Source organism: Pleurodeles waltl, chromosome 7, assembly GCF_031143425.1.
Source record: "Pleurodeles waltl isolate 20211129_DDA chromosome 7, aPleWal1.hap1.20221129, whole genome shotgun sequence".
Lineage (NCBI taxonomy): Eukaryota > Metazoa > Chordata > Amphibia > Caudata > Salamandridae > Pleurodeles > Pleurodeles waltl.
In genome coordinates, this window is record NC_090446.1 from 386,840,819 (window position 1) to 386,867,293 (window position 26,475).

Genomic DNA, 26,475 nt, shown 5'->3' on the forward strand with positions numbered 1-26,475 from the left:
CTCCTGCATACACAGATAGATTAGCCACCCTTTTTTTCACAATCTAATTTCACACCTTGTACACACTTTTTTCCATTTACTCCTTATTTCACTTTCCCCGTTGAGTAAGTCCCTATCACCCACTTAAGTTTACATCCATGTCACATCCCAGAAATCCCCGTTTGCCAGAAGATGAGTTGAGAGTCATGGTGGATGAAATCATAAGAGTAGAGCCACAATTGTTTGGAGTCAAAGACCAGCACACTCCTCTCAGTAGGAAAATGGAAATGTGGCAAAGTATTGTCGATAGAGTGAATGCTGTGGGCACCACCCTGCGCACAAAGGAGGACATACGTAAGAGGTAGAATGACCTGAGGGGAAAGTACGTTCCCTGGCCTCGGGGCAACACTTAGGGTCCCTGAAGACTGGTGGTGGTCCTCACACTGCCCCATTACGACTCTTTCCCTGGGAGGAGAAGGTATTGGCCATCCTGAGGGCTTGACAGAAATAGCTGGGGGAGTTGAGTCTGGTAAGTCACACCACAAAAACTGTCACAAATCTTCTTTGTCCTGTATGCTCACATCTCACCTTTTGCCACTGGGTTGTTCGACTACTCTCCCTACATGCAACACCCAGAGTAGCAGAGATGTAAGCTTTTCAATATGTATTGTCCTACAGAACATCACATGCATCAACCCTCATTACATGCCTATGCTGAAATGAAATGGGGTCTGTAACTGTGTCAACATCAAAAGATCCTTCCAAGACCCATGGAATGTGCCAACATGATGACATGATGTATGGCCCCACCTAATTGAAGTGTGCCAACAGATATGTAAGAATAAACATTGGTCAAGTGTTGGGAAGCTGAGAGAGTGATATTCCTGCAACTACCAGGAGGCCCTGTTTTTGTAACACAAACCAACAGGCCACACTGCACTTGACCAAATACACCTGTGTGCCATTCTTTCAAATGATGTACCCACCCCTGGATGTGTAGCATTTGTGTAGTGTTGGGAGTCAGCAAGTGACATGCCTACAACTACCAGGAGGCCCTGTTTCTGTAACTCAAACCAACAGGCCATACAACACTTGCCCCAAAACACCTGTGTGTCATCTTTCAAATGATGTGCCCTCCCCTGGGAGTTTAGCATTTGTTGGGAGCCAGCAAGTGACATGCCTACAACTAACAGGAGGCCCTGTTTCAGCCCTCTAACCAACAGGCCATAATGCACTTGACCAAATGCACGTGTGCCATCTTTTAAATCATGTACCCTCCACTGGGAGTTTAGCATTCCTGTAGTGTTGGGAGCCAGGAAGTGGCATGCCTACAAATACCAGCAGGCCCTGTTTCTGTAACTCAAACGAACAGGCCATACTGCACTTGACCAAATACATCTGTGTGCCATCTTTCAAATAATTTACCCACCCTGGAAGTTTAGCATTTGTATAGTGGCGGGAGCCAGCACGTGACATGCCTACAACTACCAGGAGGCCCTGTTTCTGTAACTCAAACCAACAGGCCATACAGCACTTGACCAAAACACCTGTGTGCCAAATTCACCTATGTGCCATCTTTCAAATAATGTGCCCTCCCCTGGGAGTTTAGCATTTGTTGGGACCCAGCAAGTGGCATGCCTACAACTACCAGGAGGCCTTGGTAGTTGCAGGAATGATGTTCCCTCACATGGCAGTGAGCAATCTACATATCATGCTCAACTCAGAGACAAGTCTATCTACCTTGCTTGCTCTTGTTCTGGTACCCCAAAATGAAACTATTGAGGACAGGAAAGACACCTTACCAAGTTAATACATCAAGGCATAAAGCTGCTTCATCAGATTGGTAGTGGCAGCTAAAACATTGACTCAGCACTGCTCATATGATGGCTACAGCTACATATACAACACAGTTGTGTGTTTGCCAATATCTCTAGGCTTTAGAATGGTCAAATACAAGTCATCTCTTCAATGTGTTGGCTTAAATGCATCTAAGATGTCATGTTCATTACCTCATCTAAAGTGCACCTGATCAGCACATCTAATGAGCTACTTGAGTCTAATAGTTTCTGCAAGCTTCACACGCCAGGTCAACAACTTCAACACCACAGTAACATAGCACAATCAGCTAATCTACCACTTGGGATTGTCCAAGCTCTCTACTGACAGTGACATAAAACCTTTGGTTCTAGACTACACATTTCAACCAATAAAAATGTATTTTATTTCTCAGCAGGTCAAGCTGGCACAGCACCTGCCCAGACATTGTCCACTGTCAGACTCCCAACCCACCTCTGGATGAAGCCCTCAGTGATGACGATACTCCTGGACATCTGGACACGGATGAAGGTCCTCGCCCATCTGGGCAGACTGATCAGACTGCTACAGTGAGCCTCACTACCCACAACAGCACCTCCCACCCCAGTTGCATCAACAACACAGGCAACAACAAGCCCCCATGTACCTAGCACAGTTGCTACCATCTTGTGCCCCCCAGTCCTGGATCCTCAGGAGCAAATCAACAATCCAGACACTGACGATCCTGGACACAGTTGGAGAGGGCATACTGTGCCAAGAATACAGGCTTGTGGGGGAAGGGTCCATGAGAGGATTTCTGTGGGCCGGCAGAGTTAGGCCACTAGGCTTGGGCCACTAGGCTTGCCTGACCAGGATACCATCAGCCAAGTCTTGGGTGCTCTATTATGAGTCCCAAGGCTTGATGGGCCAGGTGATAACAACTCTGGGAACTCAAGCAGCTGCAGAGGAACCAGTTCCAAAGAATGGCTGCTGATAATGCACGCATAGGCACCATAACAGGGGTGCTGAGGGATATCCACACAACCCTGAGCAGGGCTTTTCATCCACCATCCACTCCATTCTGTGGGCCAACCACATCAAGCCCATGTACATCTGAAGGAGCCACAGGGAGGGGGGGGGTCCTGCCAGAGGAACAATCAGCCTCAGACACCCCTATTTCTGCAGCAGTTGAACCCCCGCCCTCACAAACAGAGATGTCCATGTAAGAATCCTGGAGATGCGGATGGCAAGACACCCACCACTGTCAGCAAGAAACCTCATCCTTAATGTCCTCCTTTGTGTGTCACACATTCACTATGTGGACTGATCCTGAACCCCATTCCATTTCTGATGGGAGGAGTGCCACGGTCTTTGTACTTACAACAGTGTGACATCTAATCCTGTGATTTCATTCACCATGACTGACCCCTTCATTTTTCAGTTTTGTCACTTTTTCACACGCTTGTTTTCAGCCACAGCACCATAATAAATTCACCAGTTACAAACTATTTGCCTGCTGTCTTAAATGTCAAATTTAGTAATGTAGATATGGAAGAACATGTGAACCATACAATTAAAAAACAAGCTACTTGTGGAAGCTGGGATATGTTGCATGTACACAATATTTAGCTTAGGTTCACAAGCATGCCACACCAACACATATATACAAGTGTCTTGTCTAAGAGGTTTTTCATTACATTGTTCAAATCTTAGACTGTCAATATGTCAGACACAGAGGAAAGGATATAGTTTGGAATCATACTGAGTATCTGATAGAATATACAGGGAAGGGCCTCCAGAACATGGAATGAAGGGATATATCAGACATTGTCATGTAGGCAAAATTGTTGATTTCATCAGCTGGAGCCATGTTGCCTACCTCACTAAAGGATACCAACATCATAACATGCAAGATTCAGACAGATGGCAGCACAACAGTTCCTGATCACATGGTCATTACAATACAGTGCATCTGCATTTACTGGTACGACACAAACAAATGTCAGTGATGTGCCACAGGCACTTTGGCCTACAATGGTGAAATACTACAAAAGCTACTTACAGCTCACACAAAAAGAATGTTTAGCCGATGTGAAGGAAAACTAATATACATTTGGGCTAGAACTACATATTTACTGACCATGTGATGACATACATGATGCATCTGGCCATCACAAGACAAGTAACAAGTCCAATGGAGTCTCCTCAACTTCCATCCTATCACTGTGTAAGCTGTCTTGGCACATGTCTTATACACCCAAAGTCTGTGACATGCATTCCCTGGAACAATCCATGTCCACTTTGTATGTTTCACCAACATCATATACCTGCTAATATCACAACTCTGAAATGTCCAAATGAAGATGCTATGGTAAAGGTACCTAAACAAACACAAAAACAATTAGTGGAGTTACCAAACATATATATGACACAATTCACATAGCAAACATCAGTAGAACACAGTCCATTAAAAAATGTGACACAAACAAAGCAACATTACAAGTGTGATTGTGTCATAAGCTTCCGCAACAAACAACCGTTGCCAGATTTTGCCAGAGCTTCAGCTTCCTAATATGTGCTACAATTATAGTTCTCACATTATCATAACAAGAGTTCATTGAACAGTCAGAGTCATGAAATCTCATGACATAATAACACCCATGAGAAGAAGCAATTGATGAGACCTTAAAGCAAATCACCTCCTTCCTCTTCCCCAATATCATAATTATTTGGCATTTTAGGATTCTCATCCGGTGGCACCTCACACTCTACGTCATATGGGATGTAAGGGATGTTCCTGTGCAGTGTGATGTTAGGGAGCATGCAACTAGTAAAGGAAGAGGTTTACCAAATAACCCTACCTGACATGGGTAAGGGAACATAGTATACAACAAAACTGGTGAAAAAGGCTGGGCTAAATTATCCAATTTCCGAAAAAAGAGTGATTAATACTCTCTTCAAGAATAATTTCTTAACAGAATTTATTTAAGCATTTTGAAACAGGACGAAGCACAAACACATTGAAAATGAACTCTAAAAAGACGGGATGTCCCAATTATACCAAAGCATAACACAAACACTACAAATAAACAAGACATCAACAATTCAAGAACACATAATGAGAAATCAAAAGAGAGAAATACATAGTCTGGAGAATGTCCCAAATAAATTTCCTCACAAAGAGGTAGTGGTTACGAAGATCACTTATGGTCGTAATCCACTCAAATGAAATGGTTGTGGATTCCTGTATCCACAAATGCCGGACACCTATCAATTTCTTCTTAGGGTTCCTTGCAATGTGTGGTGTAATTCTGGAGGGTCAAATACACTTCATACCCAACCTCGCCGTGATCCACAAAATGTTGACGCATTTCGGCCTCTCCAATCTGGGCCTCATCAGGACTACTAAGGGACAATACTGCCTAATAACAAACAAAGAGAAACACAATAAACTTAAAGCCTAAAAATACTGACGAGTGCCAGAAAATTATAAGTGCAAGCTATGTCGCTACAACAAAGTCTAAAACCCCAACATGCAAAACTGCAAAACAAAGCTCCACTCGCAGTACCCATGTGAGACAAACATATAACTTGAATTCTGCAGGTGTAAATCATGCACAATGCCCCTTTATGGGCGTGAGGTTAAGCATGTAACTGTGTTAACATGCTGCATGGCTAGTGGGTCTATAGCTGTGGACAAAGCCTTACACCCTGGCTGGTCTTCAAGCTTATCTGGGCCCCGGGTCTTCTCGTCCTAAGGAAGTCTACACACAGAAAAACAAGAGCAATAAAAATAATAATCACAGTGAGTCATGCCGCTATTCATCTACCGAAAGGAGTGAATTTCGCATAGACGAACAACTTCAGACGGTCTAGCACTGTCTAGACAGCTACACTTACTGCATGCAAAATGCAGAGGAAGGTCCTTTGATCGGCCACGTAGCTGAAAGCATGCAGCGTCCACCCGGCACAGGAGGCAATTCTCCTTTCGATTGTGGAGTGTCAAGACCGGCTGGCGGTGGTGAGAAACTACCATGCACGGCCAGATCGGGAAACTCACTGTTAAATAGCCATCACGTCACCAAGACGTGTAGGCTAAAGGGGAAGAGAAGCCCTTCTCGAAAGATTCAGCCATCTTGGAGAGGGCGGCTGGAACATCTGCCTAAGCCATAATGCCGAATGTGTAGGGAACTCAGTCTGGAAGCCCTACTTCAGGACACCTATGTCGGCGGGCTTGTAGAGCGTACTAATCCCTGGGGCAACCCGCTTCGGTAGGGTGGAGCCTGCTGATCGGGTAGGACAAAAAATATCTAATCCACAGGGCATGACACACGAAGGAACAGAAGGCCACTGTAGTTCTACAAGGAATTCACATTCCAGTTCTAAATCTATGCACCACTATAGACCCCTATCCAGTATTAAAACCAGATAAAAACACGTAAAAGATTCAAGGAATCGGGGTGTGTTTGACTACCTGAACGTGTGATAGCTCCAACAAATCAGGGCGGAGCCGACCCTAGGGTGACACCATGTGTGGAAGATGTAGTGTCTAATCACAGCGACTATAGGTGCCACAAGAAGTGATAGTGCGAGGGAAGCGTTATCTAAACAAATACGGTTACTCTTAGGGGAAGAAAAACAGAGAGGTACAGTTCTACATTCTCTAAATCAGTTCCCAGAGTTCATCAATGTCATTTAGCCCTTGGTGGTCTGTTTGATATTTTTCAATTAGCCTTGCTTCCAATTTCAACAGTTCACTCGTTGTGGATTGTCCATCTAACTTGGCTTGTTCAACAGCCAACACGGTCCATGGAATGTCCTCTGTTGTGTGTTTCAACTCAAACCAACAGGCCATACAGCACTTGACCAAAAACACCTGTGTGCCATCTTTCAAATGATGTGCCCTCCCCTGGGAGTTTAGCATTTGTTGGGAGCCAGCAAGTGACATGCCTACAACTAACAGGAGACCCTGTTTCAGTCCTCTAACCAACAGGCCATACTACACTTGACCAAATACACGTGTGCCATCTCTTAAATCATGTACCCTCCACTGGGAGTTTAGCATTTCTGTAGTGTTGGGAGCCAGCAAGTGACATGCCTACAACTACCAGGAGGCCCTGTTTCTGTAACTCAAACCAACAGGCCATACTGTACTTGACCAAATACATCTGTGTGCCATCTTTCAAATAATTTACCCACCCTGGGAGTTTAGCATTTGTGTAGAGTCGGGAGCCAGCATGCAACATGCCTACAACTACCAGGAGGCCCTGTTTCTATAACTCAAACCAACAGGCCATACAGCACTTGACCAAAACACCTGTGTGCCAAATTCACCTATGTGCCATCTTTCAAATAATGTGCCCTCCCCTGGAAGTTTAGCATTTGTTGGGACCCAGCAAGTGGCATGCCTACAACTACCAGGAGGCCTTAGTAGTTGCAGGAATGATGTTCCCTCACATGGGGGTGAGCAATCTACATATCATGCTCAACTCAGAGACAAGTCTATCTACCTTGCTTGCTCCTGGTACCCCAAAATGAAACGATTGAGGACAGGAAAGACACCTTACCAAGTAAATACATCAAGGCATAAAGCTGCTTCATCAGATTGGTAGTGGCAGCTAAAACATTGACTCAGCACTGCTCATATGATGGCTACAGCTACATATACAACAAAGTTGTGTGTTTGCCTGTATCTGTAGGCCTTAGAATGGTCAAATACAAGTCATCTCTCCAATGTGTTGGCTTAAATGCATCTAAGATGTCATGTTCATTACCTCATCTAAAGTGCAACTGATCAGTACATCTAATGAGCTACTTGAGTCTAATAGTTTCTGCAAGCTTCACACGTCAGGTCAACAACTTCAATACCATAGTAACATAGCACAATTAGCTAATCTACCACTTGGGATGGTCCAAGTTCTATACTGACAGTGACATAAAACCTTTGGTTCTAGACTACACATTTCAACCACTAAAAATGCATTTTATTTCTCAACAGGTCAAGCTGGCACAGCACCTGCCCAGACATTGTCCACTGTCAGACTCCCAACCCACCTCTGGATGAAGCCCTCAGTGATGACGACACCCCTGGACATCTGGACACGGATGAAGGTCCTCGCCCATCTGGGCAGACTGATCAGACTGCTACAGTGAGCCTCACTACCCACAACAGCACCTCCCACCCCAGTTGCATCAACATCACAGGCAACAACGTGCCCCCCATGTACCTAGCACAGTTGCTACCATCTTGTGCCCCCCAGTCCTGGATCCTCAGGAGCACATCAACAATCCAGACACTGAGGATCCTGGACCCAGTTGGAGAGGGCACACTGTGCCAAGAATATAGGCTCGAGGGGGAAGGGTCCATGAGAGGATTTCTGTGGGCCGGCAGAGTTAGGCCACTAGGCTTTCTCCTGACCAGGATACCATCAGCCAAGTTTTGTGGGTTCTATCATGAGTCTCAAGGCTTGATGGGCCAGGTGATAACTGAACTCTGGGAACGGAAGCAGCTGCAGAGGGACCAGATCCAAAAATGGCTGCTGATAATGCACGCATAGGCACCCTAACAGGGGCACTGAGGGATATCCACACAACCCTGAGCAGGGCTTTTCAACCACCATCCACTCCATTCTGTGTGCCAACCACATCAAGCCCAAGTACATCTGAAAGAGCCACAGGGAGGGAGGTCCTTCCAGAGGACCAATCAGCATCAGACACCCCTATTAATGCAGCAGTTCAACCCCGTCCTCACAAACAGGGATGTCCATGCAAGAATCCTGGAGATGCAGATGGCAAGACACCCACCACTGTCAGCAAGAAACCTCATCCTTAATGTCCTCCTTTGTGTGTCACAAATTCACTATGTGGACTGATCCTGAACCCCATTCCATTTCTGATGGGAGGAGTGCCCTGGTCTTTGCACATCCAATGGTGTGACATCTACTCCTGTGATTTCATTCACCATGACTGACCCCTTCATTTTTCAGTTTTTTCACTTTTTCAAACACTTGTTTTCAGCCTTAGCACCATAATAAATTCACCAGTTACAAACTATTTGCCTGCTGTCTTATATGTAAAATTTAGTAATGTAGATATGGAAGAACATGTGAACCATACAATTAAAAAACAAGCTACTTGTGGAAGCTGGGATATGTTGCATGTACACAATATTTAGCTTAGGTTCACAAGCATGCCACACCAACACATATATACAAGTGTCTTGTCTAAGACGTTTTTCATTACATTGTCCAAATCTTAGACTGTCAATATGTCAGACACAGAGGAAATGATATAGTTTGGAATCATACTGAGTATGTGATAGAATATACAGGGAAAGGCCTCCAGAACATGGAATGAAGGGATATAGCAGACATTGTCATGGAGGCAAAAAATAAATGTGGTTGATTTCTTCAGCTGGAGCCATGCTGCCTACCTCACAAAAGGATACCAACATCATAACATGCAAGATTCAGACAGATGGCAGCACAACAGTTCCTGATCACATGGTCATTACAATCCAGTGCATCTGCATGTACTGGTATGACACAAACAAATGTCAGTGATGTGCCACAGGCACTTTGGCCTACAATGATGAAACACTACAAAAGCCACTTACAGCTCACACAAAAAGAGTGTTTAGCCAATGTGAATGAAAACTAATATAAATTTGGGCTAGAACTACATATTTACTGACCATGTGATGACACACATGATGCGTCTGGCCATCACATGACAAGTAACAAGTCCAATGGAGTCTACTCAACTTCCATCCTATCACTGTGTAAGCAGTCTTGGCACGTCTTATACACCCAAAGTCTGTGTCTCACCAACATCATATACCTGCCAATATTACAACTCTGAAATGTCCAAATGAAGATGCTATGGTAAAGGTTCCTAAACAAACACAAAAGCAATGAGTAGAGTTACCAAACATATATATGACACAATTCACATAGCAAACATCAGTAGAACACAGTCTATTAAAAAATGTGACACAAACAAAACAATATTTACCAGTGTGATTTTGTCATAAGCTTCCGCAACAAACAACCGTTGCCAGATTTTGCCAGAGCTTCAGCTTCCTAACATGTGCTACAATTAAAGTTCTCACATTATTATAACAAGAGTTCACTGTACAGTCAAAGTCATGAAATCTCATGACATAATAACACCCATTAGAAGAAGCAGTTGATGACACCTTAAAGCAAATCAGCTCCTTCCTCTTCCCCAATATCATCATTATTTGGCATTTTAGGATTCTCATCCGGTGGCACCTCACGCTCTCCATCCTCTGGGATGTAAGGGATGTTCTTCTGCAGTGTGATGTTATGGAGCATGCAACTAGTAAAGGAAAAGAGGTTTACCGAATAACCCTACCTGACCTGGGTAAGGGAACATAGTATACAACAAAACTGGTCAAAAAGGCCGGGATAAATTATCCAATTTCCGAAAAAAGAGTGATTAATACTCTCTTCGACAATAATTTCTTAACAGAATTTATTTAAGCATTTTGAAACAGGACGAAGCACAAACACATTGAAAATGAACTCTAAAAAGACAGGATGTCCCAATTATACCAAAGCATAACACAAACACTACAAATAAACAAGACATCAACAGTTCAAGAACACATAATGAGAAATCAAAAGAGAGAAATACATCACCTGGAGAATGTCCCAAATAAATTTCCTCACAAAGAGGTAGTGGTTACGAAGATCACTTATGGTCGTAATCCACTCAAATGCGATGGTTGTGGATTCCTGTATCCACAAATGCCGGACACCTATCAATTTCTTATTAGGGTTCCTTGCAATGTGTGGTGCAATTCTGGGGGGTGAAATATACTTTATACCCAACCTCGCCGAAATCCACAAAGTAATGACGCGTTTCAGCCCCTCCAATCTGGGCCTCATCAGGACTACTAAGGGACAATACTGCCTAATTACAAACCAAGAGAAACACAATAAACTTAAGGCCTAAAAAGACTGACGAGTGCCAGAAAATTATAAGTGCAAGCTATGTGGCTACAGCAAAGTCTAAAACCCCAACATGCAAAACTGCAAAACAAAGCTCCACTTGTGGTACCCATGTGAGACAAAGATATAACTTGAATTCTGCAAGTGTAAATCATGCACAATGCCCCTTTATGGGCGTGAGGTTAAGCATGTAACTGTGTTAACATGCTGCATGGCTAGTGGGTCTACAGCTGTGGACAAAGCCTTATATCTTGGCTGGTCTTCAAGCTTATCTGGGTCCCGGGTCTTGTCGTCCTAAGGAAGTCTACACACACAAAAACAAGAGCAATAAAAATAATAATAACAGTGAGTCATGCCGCTATTCATCTACCGAAGGGAGCAAAGTTCGCATAGACGAACCACTTGAGACAGTCTAGCACTGTCTAGACAGCTACACTTACTGCGTGCAAAATGCAGAGGAAGGTCCTTTGATCGGCCGCGTAGCTGAAAGCATGCAGCGTCCACCCAGCACAGGAGGCAATTCTCCTTTCGATTGCGGAGTGTCGAGACCGGCTGGAGGTGGTGAGAAACTACCATGCACGGCCTGACAGGGAAACTCACTGTTAAATAGCCATCACGTCGCCAAGACGCATCGGCTAAAAGGGGAGTGAAGCCCTTCTCGAAAGATTCAGCCATCTTGGAGAGGGCGGCTGGAACATCTGCCTAAGCCATAATGCCGAATGTGTAGGGAGCTCAGTCTGGAGGCCCTACTTCGGGACACCTATGTTGGCGGGCTTGTAGAGCGTACTAATCCCTGGGGCAACCCGCTTCGGTAGGGTGGAGCCTGCTGATCGGATAGGACAAAAAATATCTAATTAGCAGGGCATGACACACGAAGGAACAGAAGGCCACTGTAGTTCTACAAGGAATTCACATTCCAGTTCTAAATCTATGCACCACTGTAGACCCCGATCCTGTATTAAAACCAGATAAAAACACGTAAAAGATTCAAGGAAACGGGGTGTGTTTGACTACCTGAACGTGTGATAGCTCCAACAAATCAGGGCGGAGCCGACCCTAAGGTGACACCATGTGTGGAAGATGTAGTGTCTAATCACAGCGACTATAGGTGCCATAAGAAGTGATAGTGCGAGCGAAGCATTATCTAAACAAATACGGTTACTCTTAGGGGAAGAAAAACAGAGAGGTACAGTTCTACATTCTCTAAATCAGTTCCCAGAGTTCATCAATGTCATTTAGCCCTTGGCGGTCTGTTTGATATTTTTCAATTAGCCTTGCTTCCAATTTCAACAGTTTATTAGTTGTGGATTATCCATCTAGCTTGGCTTGTACAACAGCCAACACGGTCCATGGAATGTGCTCTGTTGTGTGTTTCAACTCAAACCAACAGGCATACAGCACTTGACCAAAAACACCTGTGTGCCATCTTTCAAATGATGTGCCCTCCCCTGGGAGTTTAGCATTTGTTGGGAGCCAGCAAGTGACATGCCTACAACTAACAGGAGGCCCTGTTTCAGTCCTCTAACCAACAGGCCATACTACACTTGACCAAATACACGTGTGCCATCTTTTAATCTTTTAAATCATGTACCCTCCACTGGGAGTTTAGCATTTCTGTAGTGTTGGGAGCCAGCAAGTGGCATGCCTACAACTACCAGGAGGCCCTGTTTCTGTAACTCAAACCAACAGGCCATACTGCACTTGACCAAATACATCTGTGTGCCATCTTTCAAATAATGTACCCACCCTGGGAGTTTAGCATTTGTGTAGTGTCGGGAGCCAGCATGCAACATGCCTACAACTACCATGAGGCCCTGTTTCTATAACTCAAACCAACAGGCCATACAGCACTTGACCAAAACACCTGTGTGCCAAATTCACCTATGTGCCATCTTTCAAATAATGTGCCCTCCCCTGGAAGTTTAGCATTTGTTGGGAGCCAGCAAGTGGCATGCCTACAACTACCAGGAGGCCTTGGTAGTTGCAGGAATGATGTTCCCTCACATGGGAGTGAGCAATCTACATATCAGGCTCAACGCAGAGACAAGTCTATCTACCTTGCTTGCTCCTGCTTCTGGTACCCCAAAATGAAACTATTGAGGACAGGAAAGACACCTTTCCAAGTAAATACATCAAGGTATAAAGCTGCTTCATCAGATTGGTAGTGGCAGCTAAAACATTGCCTCAGCACTGCTCATATGATGGCTACAGCTACATATACAACAAAGTTGTGTGTTTGCCTGTATCTCTAGGTCTTAGAATGGTCAAATACAAGTCATCTCTCCAATGTGTTGGCTTAAATGCATCTAAGATGTCATGTTCATTACCTCATCTAAAGTGCAAGTGATCAGTACATCTAATGAGCTACTTGAGTCTAATAGTTTCTGCAAGCTTCACACGTCAGGTCAACAACTTCAATACCATAGTAACATAGCACAATTAGCTAATCTACCACTTGGGATTGTCCAAACTCTATACTGACAGTGACATAAAACCTTTGGGTCTAGACTACACATTTCAACCACTAAAAATGCATTTTATTTCTCAACAGGTCAAGCTGGCACAGCACCTGCCCAGACATTGTCCACTGTCAGACTCCCAACCCACCTCTGGATGAAGCCCTCAGTGATGACGACACCCCTGGACATCTGGACACGGATGAAGGTCCTCGCCCATCTGGGCAGACTGATCAGACTGCTACAGTGAGCCTCACTACCCACAACAGCACCTCCCACCCCAGTTGCATCAACATCACAGGCAACAACGTGCCCCCCATGTACCTAGCACAGTTGCTACCATCTTGTGCCCCCCAGTCCTGGATCCTCAGGAGCACGTCAACAATCCAGACACTGAGGATCCTGGACCCAGTTGGAGAGGGCACACTGTGCCAAGAATATAGCCTCGAGGGGGAAGGGTCCATGAGAGGATTTCTGTGGGCCAGCAGAGTTAGGCCACTAGGCTTTCTCCTGACCAGGATACCATCAGCCAAGTTTTGTGGGTTCTATCATGAGTCTCAAGGCTTGATAGGCCAGGTGATAACTGAACTCTGGGAAGGGAAGCAGCTGCAGAGGGACCAGATCCAAAAATGGCTGCTGATAATGCACGCATAGGCACCCTAACAGGGGCACTGAGGGATATCCACACAACCCTGAGCAGGGCTTTTCAACCACCATCCACTCCATTCTGTGTGCCAACCACATCAAGCCCAAGTACATCTGAAAGAGCCACAGGGAGGGAGGTCCTTCCAGAGGACCAATCAGCCTCAGACACCCCTATTAATGCAGCAGTTAAAACCCCGCCCTCACAAACAGGGATGTCCATGCAAGAATCCTGGGGATGCAGATGGCAAGACACCCACCCCTGTCAGCAAGAAACCTCATCCTTAATGTCCTCCTTTGTGTGTCACAAATTCACTATGTGGACTGATCCTGAACCCCATTCCATTTCTGATGGGAGGAGTGCCCTGGTCTTTGCACATCCAATGGTGTGACATCTACTCCTGTGATTTCATTCACCATGACTGACCCCTTCATTTTTCAGTTTTTTCACTTTTTCACATGCTTGTTTTCAGCCTTAGCACCATAATAAATTCACCAGTTACAAACTATTTGCCTGCTGTCTTATATGTAAAATTTTGTAATGTAGATATGGAAGAACATGTGAACCATACAATTAAAAAACAAGCTACTTGTGGAAGCTGGGATATGTTGCATGTACACAATATTTAGCTTAGGTTCACAAGCATGCCACACCAACACATATATACAAGTGTCTTGTCTAAGACGTTTTTCATTACATTGTCCAAATCTTAGACTGTCAATATGTCAGACACAGAGGAAATGATATAGTTTGGAATCAAACTGAGTATGTGATAGAATATACAGGGAAAGGCCTCCAGAACATGGAATGAAGGGATATAGCAGACATTGTCATGGAGGCAAAAAATAAATGTGGTTGATTTCTTCAGCTGGAGCCATGCTGCCTACCTCACAAAAGGATACCAACATCATAACATGCAAGATTCAGACAGATGGCAGCACAACAGTTCCTGATCACATGGTCATTACAATCCAGTGCATCTGCATGTACTGGTATGACACAAACAAATGTCAGTGATGTGCCACAGGCACTTTGGCCTACAATGATGAAACACTACAAAAGCCACTTACAACTCACACAAAAAGAGTGTTTAGCCAATGTGAATGAAAACTAATATAAATTTGGGCTAGAACTACATATTTACTGACCATGTGATGACACACATGATGCGTCTGGCCATCACATGACAAGTAACAAGTCCAATGGAGTCTACTCAACTTCCATCCTATCACTGTGTAAGCAGTCTTGGCACGTCTTATACACCCAAAGTCTGTGTCTCACCAATATCATATACCTGCCAATATTACAACTCTGAAATGTCCAAATGAAGATGCTATGGTAAAGGTTCCTAAACAAACACAAAAGCAATGAGTAGAGTTACCAAACATATATATGACACAATTCACATAGCAAACATCAGTAGAACACAGTCTATTAAAAAATGTGACACAAACAAAACAATATTTACCAGTGTGATTTTGTCATAAGCTTCCGCAACAAACAACCGTTGCCAGATTTTGCCAGAGCTTCAGCTTCCTAACATGTGCTACAATTAAAGTTCTCACATTATTATAACAAGAGTTCACTGTACAGTCAAAGTCAGGAAATCTCATGACATAATAACACCCATGAGAAGAAGCAGTTGATGACACCTTAAAGCAAATCAGCTCCTTCCTCTTCCCCAATATCATCATTATTTGGCATTTTAGGATTCTCATCCGGTGGCACCTCACGCTCTCCATCCTCTGGGATGTAAGGGATGTTCTTGTGCAGTGTGATGTTATGGAGCATGCAACTAGTAAAGGAAAAGAGGTTTACCGAATAACCCTACCTGACCTGGGTAAGGGAACATAGTATACAACAAAACTGGTCAAAAAGGCCAGGATAAATTATCCAATTTCCGAAAAAAGAGTGATTAATACTCTCTTCGACAATAATTTCTTAACAGAATTTATTTAAGCATTTTGAAACAGGACGAGGCACAAACACATTGAAAATGAACTCTAAAAAGACAGGATGTCCCAATTATACCAAAGCATAACACAAACACTACAAATAAACAAGACATCAACAGTTCAAGAACACATAATGAGAAATCAAAAGAGAGAAATACATCACCTGGAGAATGTCCCAAATAAATTTCCTCACAAAGAAGTAGTGGTTACGAAGATCACTTATGGTCGTAATCCACTCAAATGCGATGGTTGTGGATTCCTGTATCCACAAATGCCGGACACCTATCAATTTCTTATTAGGGTTCCTTGCAATGTGTGGTGCAATTCTGGGGGGTGAACTATACTTTATACCCAACCTCGCCGAAATCCACAAAGTAATGACGCGTTTCAGCCCCTCCAATCTGGGCCTCATCAGGACTACTAAGGGACAATACTGCCTAATTACAAACCAAGAGAAACACAATAAACTTAAGGCCTAAAAAGACTGACGAGTGCCAGAAAATTATAAGTGCAAGCTATGTGGCTACAGCAATGTCTAAAACCCCAACATGCAAAACTGCAAAACAAAGCTCCACTTGCGGTACCCATGTGAGACAAAGATATAACTTGAATTCTGCAAGTGTAAATCATGCACAATGCCCCTTTATGGGCGTGAGGTTAAGCATGTAACTGTGTTAACATGCTGCATGGCTAGTGGGTCTATAGCTGTGGACAAAGCCTTATATCTTGGCTGGTCTTCAAGCTTATCTGGGCCCCGGGTCTTCTCGTCCTAAGGAAGTCTACACACACAAAAACAAGAGCAATAAAAATAATAATAACAGTGAGTCATGCCGCTATTCATCTACCGAAGGGAGCGAAGTTCGCATAGACGAACCACTTGAGACAGTCTAGCACTGTCTAGACAGCTACACTTACCGCGTGCAAAATGCAGAGGAAGGTCCTTTGATCGGCCGCGTAGCTGAAAGCATGCAGCGTCCACCCAGCACAGGAGGCAATTCTCCTTTCGATTGCGGAGTGTCGAGACCGGCTGGCGGTGGTGAGAAACTACCATGCACGGCCTGACAGGGAAACTCGCTGTTAAATAGCCATCACGTTGCCAAGACGCATCGGCTAAAAGGGGAGTGAAGCCCTTCTCGAAAGATTGAGCCATCTTGGAGAGGGCGGCTGGAACATCTGCCTAAGCCATAATGCCGAATGTGTAGGGAGCTCAGTCTGGAGGCCCTACTTCGGGACACCTATGTTGGCGGGCTTGTAGAGCGTACTAATCCCTGGGGCAACCCGCTTCGGTAGGGTGGAGCCTGCTGATCGGATAGGACAAAAAATATCTAATCAGCAGGGCATGACACACGAAGGAACAGAAGGCCACCGTAGTTCTACAAGGAATTCACATTCCAGTTCTAAATCTATGCACCACTGTAGACCCCTATCCTGTATTAAAACCAGATAAAAACACGTAAAAGACTCAAGGAATCGGGGTGTGTTTGACTACCTGAACGTGTGATAGCTCCAACAAATCAGGGCGGAGCTGACCCTAGGGTTACAACATGTGTGAAAGATGTAGGGGGTGATTCTAACCCTGGCGGTCGGTGTTAAAGCGGCGGCCAACCCGCCAACAGGCTGGCGGTAAAAAAAATGGGATTCTGAGCCTGGCGGGAACCGCCAACACAGACAGCCACCTTAACACTCCGACCGCCACGGCGGTACAAACAAACAGCGCGGCGGTCACCGCCAACAGACAGGCGGCAGACAATGTACCGCCCACACTATTCCAACTCACCAATACGCCACCTTTTCCGGGGCGGGAGCACCGCCGATAAAAACACGGCGGAAACAGACTACGGACGGGAAAACGCTCACCACTACGCACTCCAGGAGGAAGGAGGACAGCATGGAACCCGAATTAAACATCCTACCTGCTCTCGTCTACCTTCTCATCTACCACGAGTACGAAGTCCGGCGCAGACGACAACGGTGAGTACTGCACCTACGACACACGGGAGGGGGAGGACGAAAGGTTACGGGCACACACATATGCGACCCCCCCCCAACTATGTACTCACCAATGCAGAGCACCAAGTCACAGTGACACCACCCAAACACCCCTGAAAAATGCTAGGACATAATCAAATTTGGAATAAATATTTATGTACCAAAAAGCTCCAGAAAATTATCGTACAACCATGAAAGATATTCACAACAAAACTAATGACATACACATCAGTGTATAACTGAAGTACCAAGTCCTGCACATCCTACGAATTCAGCATGTCCGTGGGCCAAAGTCTTGAGAAATAAGGGCAAAGCCCACACAGGAGACCTGAGTCCTTTGGAGAGAACACTGCAGGGGCATCAGATGTAAAAACTACAGGCACCTCAGGGGGAAGGGAAGGGGGGGGCACCACAGCCACATGAGTCCACGACGCCAGATCCACAAGGAGCCACCATGCCCACTGGACCATCCTGGGGAGTGCAAAGCCACAGTCTCTCAATGTCTCTACAGTGGGTGGGCTGGCCACTGGACCATCCTGGGGAGTGCAAAGCCACAGTCTCTCAATGTCTCTACAGTGGGTGGGCTGCCCACTGGACCATCCTGGGGAGTGCAAAGCCACAGTCTCTCAATGTCTCTACAGTGGGTGGGCTGCCCACTGGACCATCCTGGGGAGTGCAAAGCCACAGTCTCTCAATGTCTCTACAGTGGGTGGGCTGCCCACTGGACCATCCTGGGGAGTGCAAAGCCACAGTCTCTCAATGTCTCTACAGTGGGTGGGCTTCCCACTGGATCATCCTGGGGAGTGCAAAGCCACAGTCTCTCAATGTCTCTACAGTGGGTGGGCTGCCCACTGGACCATCCTGGGGAGTGCAAAGCCACAGTCCATCAGGTGGATGACAGTCTCCACTGGTCAAGGAGGAGGCATGGTGGGCACAGTGAACCATAAACGGTGCTTGAGACGGCGGTGCCCAGCGGAGCGGTGCTTGAGATGGCGGTGCCCAGCGGAGCGGTGCTTGAGAGGAAGGGCCCAGCGTAGCGGTGCTTGAGATGAAGGGCCCAGCGGAGCGGTGCTTGAGACGGCGGTGCCCAGCGTAGCGGTGCTTGAGAGGAAGGGCCCAGCGGAGCGGTGCTTGAGACGGCGGTGCCCAGCGTAGCGGTGCTTGAGAGGAAGGGCCCACCGGAGCGGTGCTTGAGACGGCGGTGCCCAGCGGAGCGGTGCTTGAGAGGAAGGGCCCAGCGGAGCGGTGCTTGAGACGGCGGTGCCCAGCGTAGCGGTGCTTGAGAGGAAGGGCCCAGCGGAGCGGTGCTTGAGATGAAGGGCCCAGCGGAGCGGTGCTTGAGACGGCGGTGCCCAGCGTAGCGGTGCTTGAGAGGAAGGGCCCAGCGGAGCGGTGCTTGAGACGGCGGTGCCCAGCGTAGCGGTGCTTGAGAGGAAGGGCCCAGCGGAGCGGTGCTTGAGATGAAGGGCCCAGCGGAGCGGTGCTTGAGACGGCGGTGCCCAGCGTAGCGGTGCTTGAGAGGAAGGGCCCAGCGGAGCGGTGCTTGAGACGGCGGTGCCCAGCGTAGCGGTGCTTGAGAGGAAGGGCCCAGCGGAGCGGTGCTTGAGATGAAGGGCCCAGCGGAGCGGTGCTTGAGACGGCAGTGCCCAGCGTAGCGGTGCTTGAGAGGAAGGGCCCAGCGGAGCGGTGCTTGAGACGGCGGTGCCCAGCGTAGCGGTGCTTGAGAGGAAGGGCCCAGCGGAGCGGTGCTTGAGACGGCGGTGCCCAGCGGAGCGGTGCTTGAGAGGAAGGGCCCAGCGGAGCGGTGCTTGAGATGAAGGGCCCAGCGGAGCGGTGCTTGAGAGGAAGGGCCCAGCGGAGCGGTGCTTGAGATGGCGGGGCCCTGTTCAGCGGTGCTCTTCTTCACCGCGGGCCCTGTTCAGCGGTGCCTATCTCCACGGGGGGGCCCTGTTCAGCGGTGCTCTTCTGCACCGCGGGCCCAGTTCAGCGGTGCCTATCTCCACGGCAGGGCCCTGTTCAGCGGTGCTCTTCTGCACCGCGGGCCCTGTTCAGCGGTGCCTATCTCCACGGCGGGGCCCTGTTCAGCGGTGCTCTTCTCCACGGCGGGGCCCTCTTCAGCTGTGCTCTTCTCCACGGCGGGGCCCTGTTCAGCGGTGCTCTTCTGCACCGCGGGCCCTGTTCAGCGGTGCCTATCTCCACGGCGGGGCCCTGTTCAGCGGTGCTCTTCTCCACGGCGGGGCCCTGTTCAGCGGTGCTCTTCTCCACGGCGGGGCCCTGTTCAGCGGTGCTCTTCTGCACCGCGGGCCCTGTTCAGCGGTGCCTATCTCCACGGCGGGCCCTGTTCAGCGGTGCTCTTCTCCACGGCGGGCCCTGTTCAGCGGTGCTCTTCTGCACCGCGGGCCCTGTTCAGCGGTGCTCTTCTCCACGGCGGGGCCATGTTCAGCGGTGCTCTTCTGCACCGCGGGCCCTGTTCAGCGGTGCTCTTCTCCACGGCGGGCCCTGTTCAGCGGTGCTCTTCTTCACCGCGGGCCCTGTTCAGCGGTGCTCTACTCCACGGCGGGCCCTGTTCAGCGGTGCTCTTCTGCACCGCGGGCCCTGTTCAGCGGTGCCTATCTCCACGGCGGGCCCTGTTCAGCGGTGCTCTTCTGCACCGCGGGCCCTGTTCAGCGGTGCCTATCTCCACGGCGGGGCCCTGTTCAGCGGTGCTCTTCTTCACCGCGGGCCCTGTTCAGCGGTGCTCTACTCCACGGCGGGGCCCTGTTCAGCGGTGCTCTTCTGCACCGCGGGCCCTGTTCAGCGGTGCTCATCCAGCAGGTCAAGGGAGCCAGACCTGGCCTGGACTCCCTGCTCAGTCGCCATCGGACCGTGACGTTTCTGGACCCTTCGGGGACGGACTCCTGGCCTCCTTAGTGTTCTCCTTCCCAGCTGGGATGTGGCATGTGGGGTCCACCATCTCCGCGCTCCTGCTGCCCTTCCGCTCCTTTGATGGGGCTCTCGGGCCCTTGCCTCCCCTAGATGGTGTGGGTGGTGAAGTGGCCGCACATTGCTCCTTGGGGGCAGCCCTGTCGGTCCTCGCACGGCGGCCCTTGTTTTTGCGGGTCCTCTTGCCGGGGGGGGGGCTGGACGTGTCCTTGCTGCTGATCGATGTGTCACTGCTGGCAAAGGGTGGGCTCCAGAACCCAGGCACAACAGTGACACCCGAAGCTGGGCTGGTGGTGGCTGCGGTGCTCTTGGGACTCTTTGAAGATGGATGGGGGAGCTCATCGGGGGGAAAGAGGTTAAGGTTAGCCAGGAAAAGTTTTTTAGGGCCAAGGTAAAGGGTAGGAGAAGTGGAGATGGAAGTGGAGGTAGAGGAGGTGGTTGTAGGAGAGTCAGGTGTGCTGTCATTGGGTGAAGGTGCTGGTGCTGTAGGCTGTCGTGAGGTGGATGGCTGTTGGGTGGGTGTCTGCCTGCGTTTGTGTGTCTTGGAAGAGGGGGTGACAGACACAGTGGGAGAGGACACACGGGACGTGTAAATGGCAGTGGGGGTGGTGACTGCACGAGTGTGGACTGTACTGGAGGGTGAGGTGGTGATGGAAGCACTGGCTGATGTTGGGGTGCATGCAGGTGTGAGTGTAGACGTCACAGGGAGGGAGGAGGGAGACGAGGAGGAGGGGGACACAGGGGTGGCAGTGGCTGTTGGCATGTCTGCATCTGGGTGTTGCTTGGGTGAGTGTTTGTGGGATCTGTGGTGCTTGTGTTTGGATGAGCTGCTCTTGGGTGTTGAGGTGTGTGCAGGCTGGTCTGATGGTGTGGATGGGATAGGCTGAGGAACAGGAGACAGAGAAAGGCTGGAGGCAGTAAGAAGAGGGAGGCTGGAAACAGGGACAATGGCTGCCGTCAGTGCTGAGGCCAGAGCAGTGAACACTCGTTGATGGGCAGCCTGACCCGAATGAATGCCCTCCAGGTACGCATTGCTCTGTTGCACCTCCCTTTGCACACCCTGGATGGCATTCAAAAGGGTCGTCTGCCCAACAATGAGCGTCCTTACCAGGTCAATGAGCTCCGCACTGAGGGCAGCAGGGGCAACAGGGGCAGGGGCTGAGGTGCCTGGGGCGAAGGAGACGCGCGCCTTCCTGGGCGAACCGGCACGGAGCGAAGACTGAGGGGCTGCTGGGATGGCGGGGCTGGTGCGCTGGGTGGCGGCTGTACCTGTAGAGGCGGGGGGCACGGATGTTGCCGCCACCCCTAGGGAGCTCCCATCCGAGGACGTGTCGCTTTCGCTGCTCTCACCAGCGGTCCCCGTCGTGGTGCTCCCCTCGCCCTCCGGATCACTGGTGCCCTCGGTGTCTGTTCCTGGGCCCACCGGGGCCTTGTGTCCTGCAGCTCCCTCGTGCTCCGATGCCAAATCTCCTCCGCCTGATGATGCTAATGCACACATGCACAAGAAGATGAAGAGAAAGGGTAGGGGGAGAAAAAAGAAGACCATGTTGAGTGCATGCAATGTCAACACCGTTGGCGGAGAGGACAGACACAGGTGCCTAATGCACTAAGCCGCGCATTCGGGGTACACTACTCAGTACTACTGACTAAGACAACAGGCCAAGAGACGTCAAACGCGCACATGGGAGATGCTGGACCTTCAATGGCTGTACTTGTCACCCTACCGAGGTGGGGGCCGGGGGCACAGGGCCATGCCTAAGGGAGAGGACTACACTACAGAAAGCGCCCTGGCCTAATGTCACCCACAGCCCTCCTCCCCCACCCAGACGCCTCCACTGCGCAGAAAGATAGGAGAATGTGCTGATACTCACCCCCTTGTGTCTGCTGTGATGTCTTAAAGCGCCCATCCAATTCAGGGTAGGCCACCGCCAGGATCCGGGACATCAGGGGGGTCATGGTGCGACTGGCACCCCTCCTAGGTTGGGAGGCCATCCCCAGCAGTGTTTCTGCGGTCTTCCTTGTTCCACGGCGGATGTCCTCCCACCTCTTGCGGCAGTGGGTGCCCCGTCTGTTGTGGACCCCCAAGTTCCGGACTTCCTTGGCGATGGCACGCCAAATCTCGATCTTCTGATGGGCGCTGACCTATTTGACATGTACAGGGTGGAAAGGAGGAAATCATGAATGACCTGCATGTTAGATGTGATTGGCCCCCCCCACCAACTTTGCCATATGGCACATGCTCTCATCTGTCGGGCGTTGCACTCCTCATTCGCCCCCCACCCCACCAACTTACATCCACCCCAATCCACACAGGCATAGCCCATTCCATGGGCACCCGGTGTACTCACTTGTTGGTCTGGAGGACCGTAGAGTAGCGCATACTGGGGGAGGACCCCATCCACGAGCTTCTCCAACTCTTCAGACGTGAAGGCAGGGGCCCTTTCCCCAGTCGCAGCAGCCATTGTATCTTCCAGACCGAGGTCACAGCAGCACTTGCAGTATAGGTCCTCTCCTGTGGATGATCAGGTCTCGAGTGATTAAGCAGATAGAAAATGGCGGTCACGCCCGCGGCGGTGCGTACCGCGGCGGTGCGTACCGCGACCGCCGGCGCACTTCGTCATTGGCTCCTGAAACCCATAGGCTTCAATGTTAAACAATGCGGCTTTGCGCCGCGGTCTTCGACCGCCTACCGCCACGGTGTGCCCCGCCAGCGCATTGACCTCACATCCCATTGTCCCACTTCACAGGTCAGGCAGCCGCCATTTCAAGGGCCTACATGGCTTAATTTTGACTGCGACACACAGGCCTAGGCCTTGCATTGCCACACATACACGCCTTTCAACCCATTGCCATTCTTTAACTGTGCAAGCTGTCTGTACGTACCTGTGGTTTGGCTGACTCTGTGCTCCATGTTGTCCTACCTAGGCACCGTCCGCTGTGACTTGCGATGAGAAGGAGGAATCCTCGCGTGTACCGACCGCTGGTGGACCTGTCGACAATGGAAGAACGCCATATATTACTTCGATACAGACTTGACCGTGCCACTATCCATGAACTGTGTGCCCAGCTGGAGCCAGCCCTGATGTCCCCCATCCGCCAACCCACAGGGATTCCCCCTCTGGTGCAGGTTTTGTCAGTCCTCCATTTTTTGGCCAGTGGGTCATTCCAGACCACAGTGGCCATGTCATCTGGAATGTCTCAGCCTATGTTTTCTAAGATTTTGAGCAGAGTGTTGTCTGCCCTGATGAAACTCATGCGGAGCTACATCATTTTCCCAGAGGAGGGTGACTTGCCTACAGTGAAGGGTGATTTCTATGCCCTTGGACACATCCCCAACATCATTGGTGCCATTGATGGGACCCATGTGGCTTTGGTACCCCCAAAAGACGATGAGCAGGTGTACCGAAACAGAAAAAGTTATCATTCGATGAATGTCCAGGTGGTCTGTTTGGCTGACCAGCACATCTCCCATGTAAATGCCAAGTTCCCAGGGTCAGTGCATGACGCGTATGTGATGCGAAATAGCAGCATCCCCTATGTGATGGAGCAGCTACAGAGACAACGTGTGTGGCTAATAGGTGACTCTGGTTACCCCAACCTGCCGTGGCTACTGACCCCAGTGAGGAATCCCCGGACAAGGGCAGAGGAACGGTACAATGAGGCCCATGGGCGTACTAGGAGGGTGATTGAGCGAACCTTTGGCCTCCTGAAGGCCAGGTTTAGGTGCCTGCATATGACAGGTGGATCCCTAATGTACTCACCAAAGAAGGTGTGCCATATCATCGTGGCGTGCTGTATGCTTCACAACCTGGCTTTGCGACGCCAGGTGCCTTTCCTGCAGGAGGATGGTCCAGATGGTGGTGTTGTAGAAGCCGTGGAGCCTGTGGAGAGTGAAGAGGAGGAAGACTCAGAGGACGACACAGACAATAGGGACAGAGTGATACAACAGTATTTCCAGTAACACCCAGGTAAGAATCACCCACACCATTTCACAATTGCTTCTAGCCTCCTGCATCTGTACTTTCTGTAGTTCCCACCAGATCTTTTGGGGTAATTTTTGTTTTTCCCTTCCCTTCTCAGTGCTGTATGACTCAGTGCCTGACTTCTGCTTGGTTTGCCCATGAACTACAGCGTATTGACATTGGTATGTTGTCATCACTAATTGACAGAACAGATATTGAACAGTAATATGTAATACATTTGCTAATAATACAGCATGACTCCAAACTGATTTGTGTGCAATATGTGATTTATTTACAGGGCTAGATATTGGTACATGTGATTATAAGGGTGATGGGTGGGGGTGGAGTAATGTCCATGGCAGAGTCCAGTTCTCAGTCTCACAGGTGCATTGTCCTTTTGCCTGTGGAAGGATGGAGCAGAGGCAGTTCATGGTTGGACAGGGTGGCAATGTGGGACAGTGGGAAGAGTTCAGGAGGTATGTCCTGCTGGCGGGGGTCTTGACATCCTACTCTGTCTTTTTTTTGGATCTCAGGCTCCTCTTACGGGGTGGTTGTTCTTCAGCAGGAGGTGGGGTTCTGGTGGCCTGCCGTGGTGTTGGGGCCTCCTGTCCACTAGCGCCGGCGGAGGTGGTAGGCTGTTCCTGGTCCGGGCTAGTGACAGGGGCCCTGTGTGGTGCCACATGGTCCCGCAACGCGTCTTCTATCCTGTTGAGGGCCAGGACGATGGTCCCCATTGCGGTCCCGATGATTCTCAGCTCCTCCCTGAACCCCATGTAGCGTTCCTCCTGCTGTGCCTGGATCTCCGTGAACCTGGCCAGTACCGTCGCCATCGTCTCTTGGGAGTGGTGGTAGGCCCCCATGATGGTGGTGAGGGCCTCTTGGAGAGTGGGTTCCCTGGGCCTCTCCTCCCCCCCCTGTCGCACAGCAGCCCTCCGAGCTGCCCGGTTTCCCCCGGCCTCTGTCTCCTGGACGGTGTGCCAGCTCCCACTGCCCCCAGGTCCCTGTTGTTGTTGGGGTGTTGGGTTAGCCTGGGTGCCCTGTAGTGGCAGACACACCGCTGATTGACGTGTCCTAGAGACAGAGGCATGGGCCCGCTGGGTGGGAGCTGTGCTGGTGTTGGCAGAGGGGGTCGGGTCTGGTGTGGCCTGTGTCTGGGTGAGGGGAACCGACTGCCCAGAGGTCCCCGATGGTCCGGGCTGGTCATCAGGTTCAGTGTCGACAGAGCTGCTGTCCTCATTGTGGGCCTGTTCCGGGGGTGGGATGGACATTTCTGGACCCTCCTGGCTGGTGTTTTGGCGTTCGGGTCCTGCATGGGGTAAGAGAGTTTGGTTATTGTTTCTGTGTGTGCAATAGCGTGCGTGTTATGGGTGCCCTCGTCCCCCAGTGCAGGCATTCCCTTGAGGGAGGTGTTGTGAGGGTAGTTAGTGGGGGGGGGGGGTAAGTGCAGTGGTCATGCTTGGGTGATGGGTGTCCATGGATTGTGTTGGCATGCAGGAGTTGGTGTTGGGATGGGTGGGTTGTGCTGGAGAGACATTGTCAGGGAGGATGTGTGCTGGGGGGTTGGGGGTGAGGGTGGGGGTCTGGGTTGGCATGCTGGTGGGGTGGGGTGGATCTAGTAGTTGAGATTGGACTTACCAGAGTCCATTCCTCCGGCTACTCCTGCGAGGCCCTGAGGATGCAGGATGTTGAAGACCTCTTGCTCCCATGATGTAAATTCGGGAGGGGTGGGTGGGGGTCCGCCGCCAGTCTTCTGGACCGCGATGTTGTGCCTGGAGACCATCGATCGGACCTTCCCCCGTA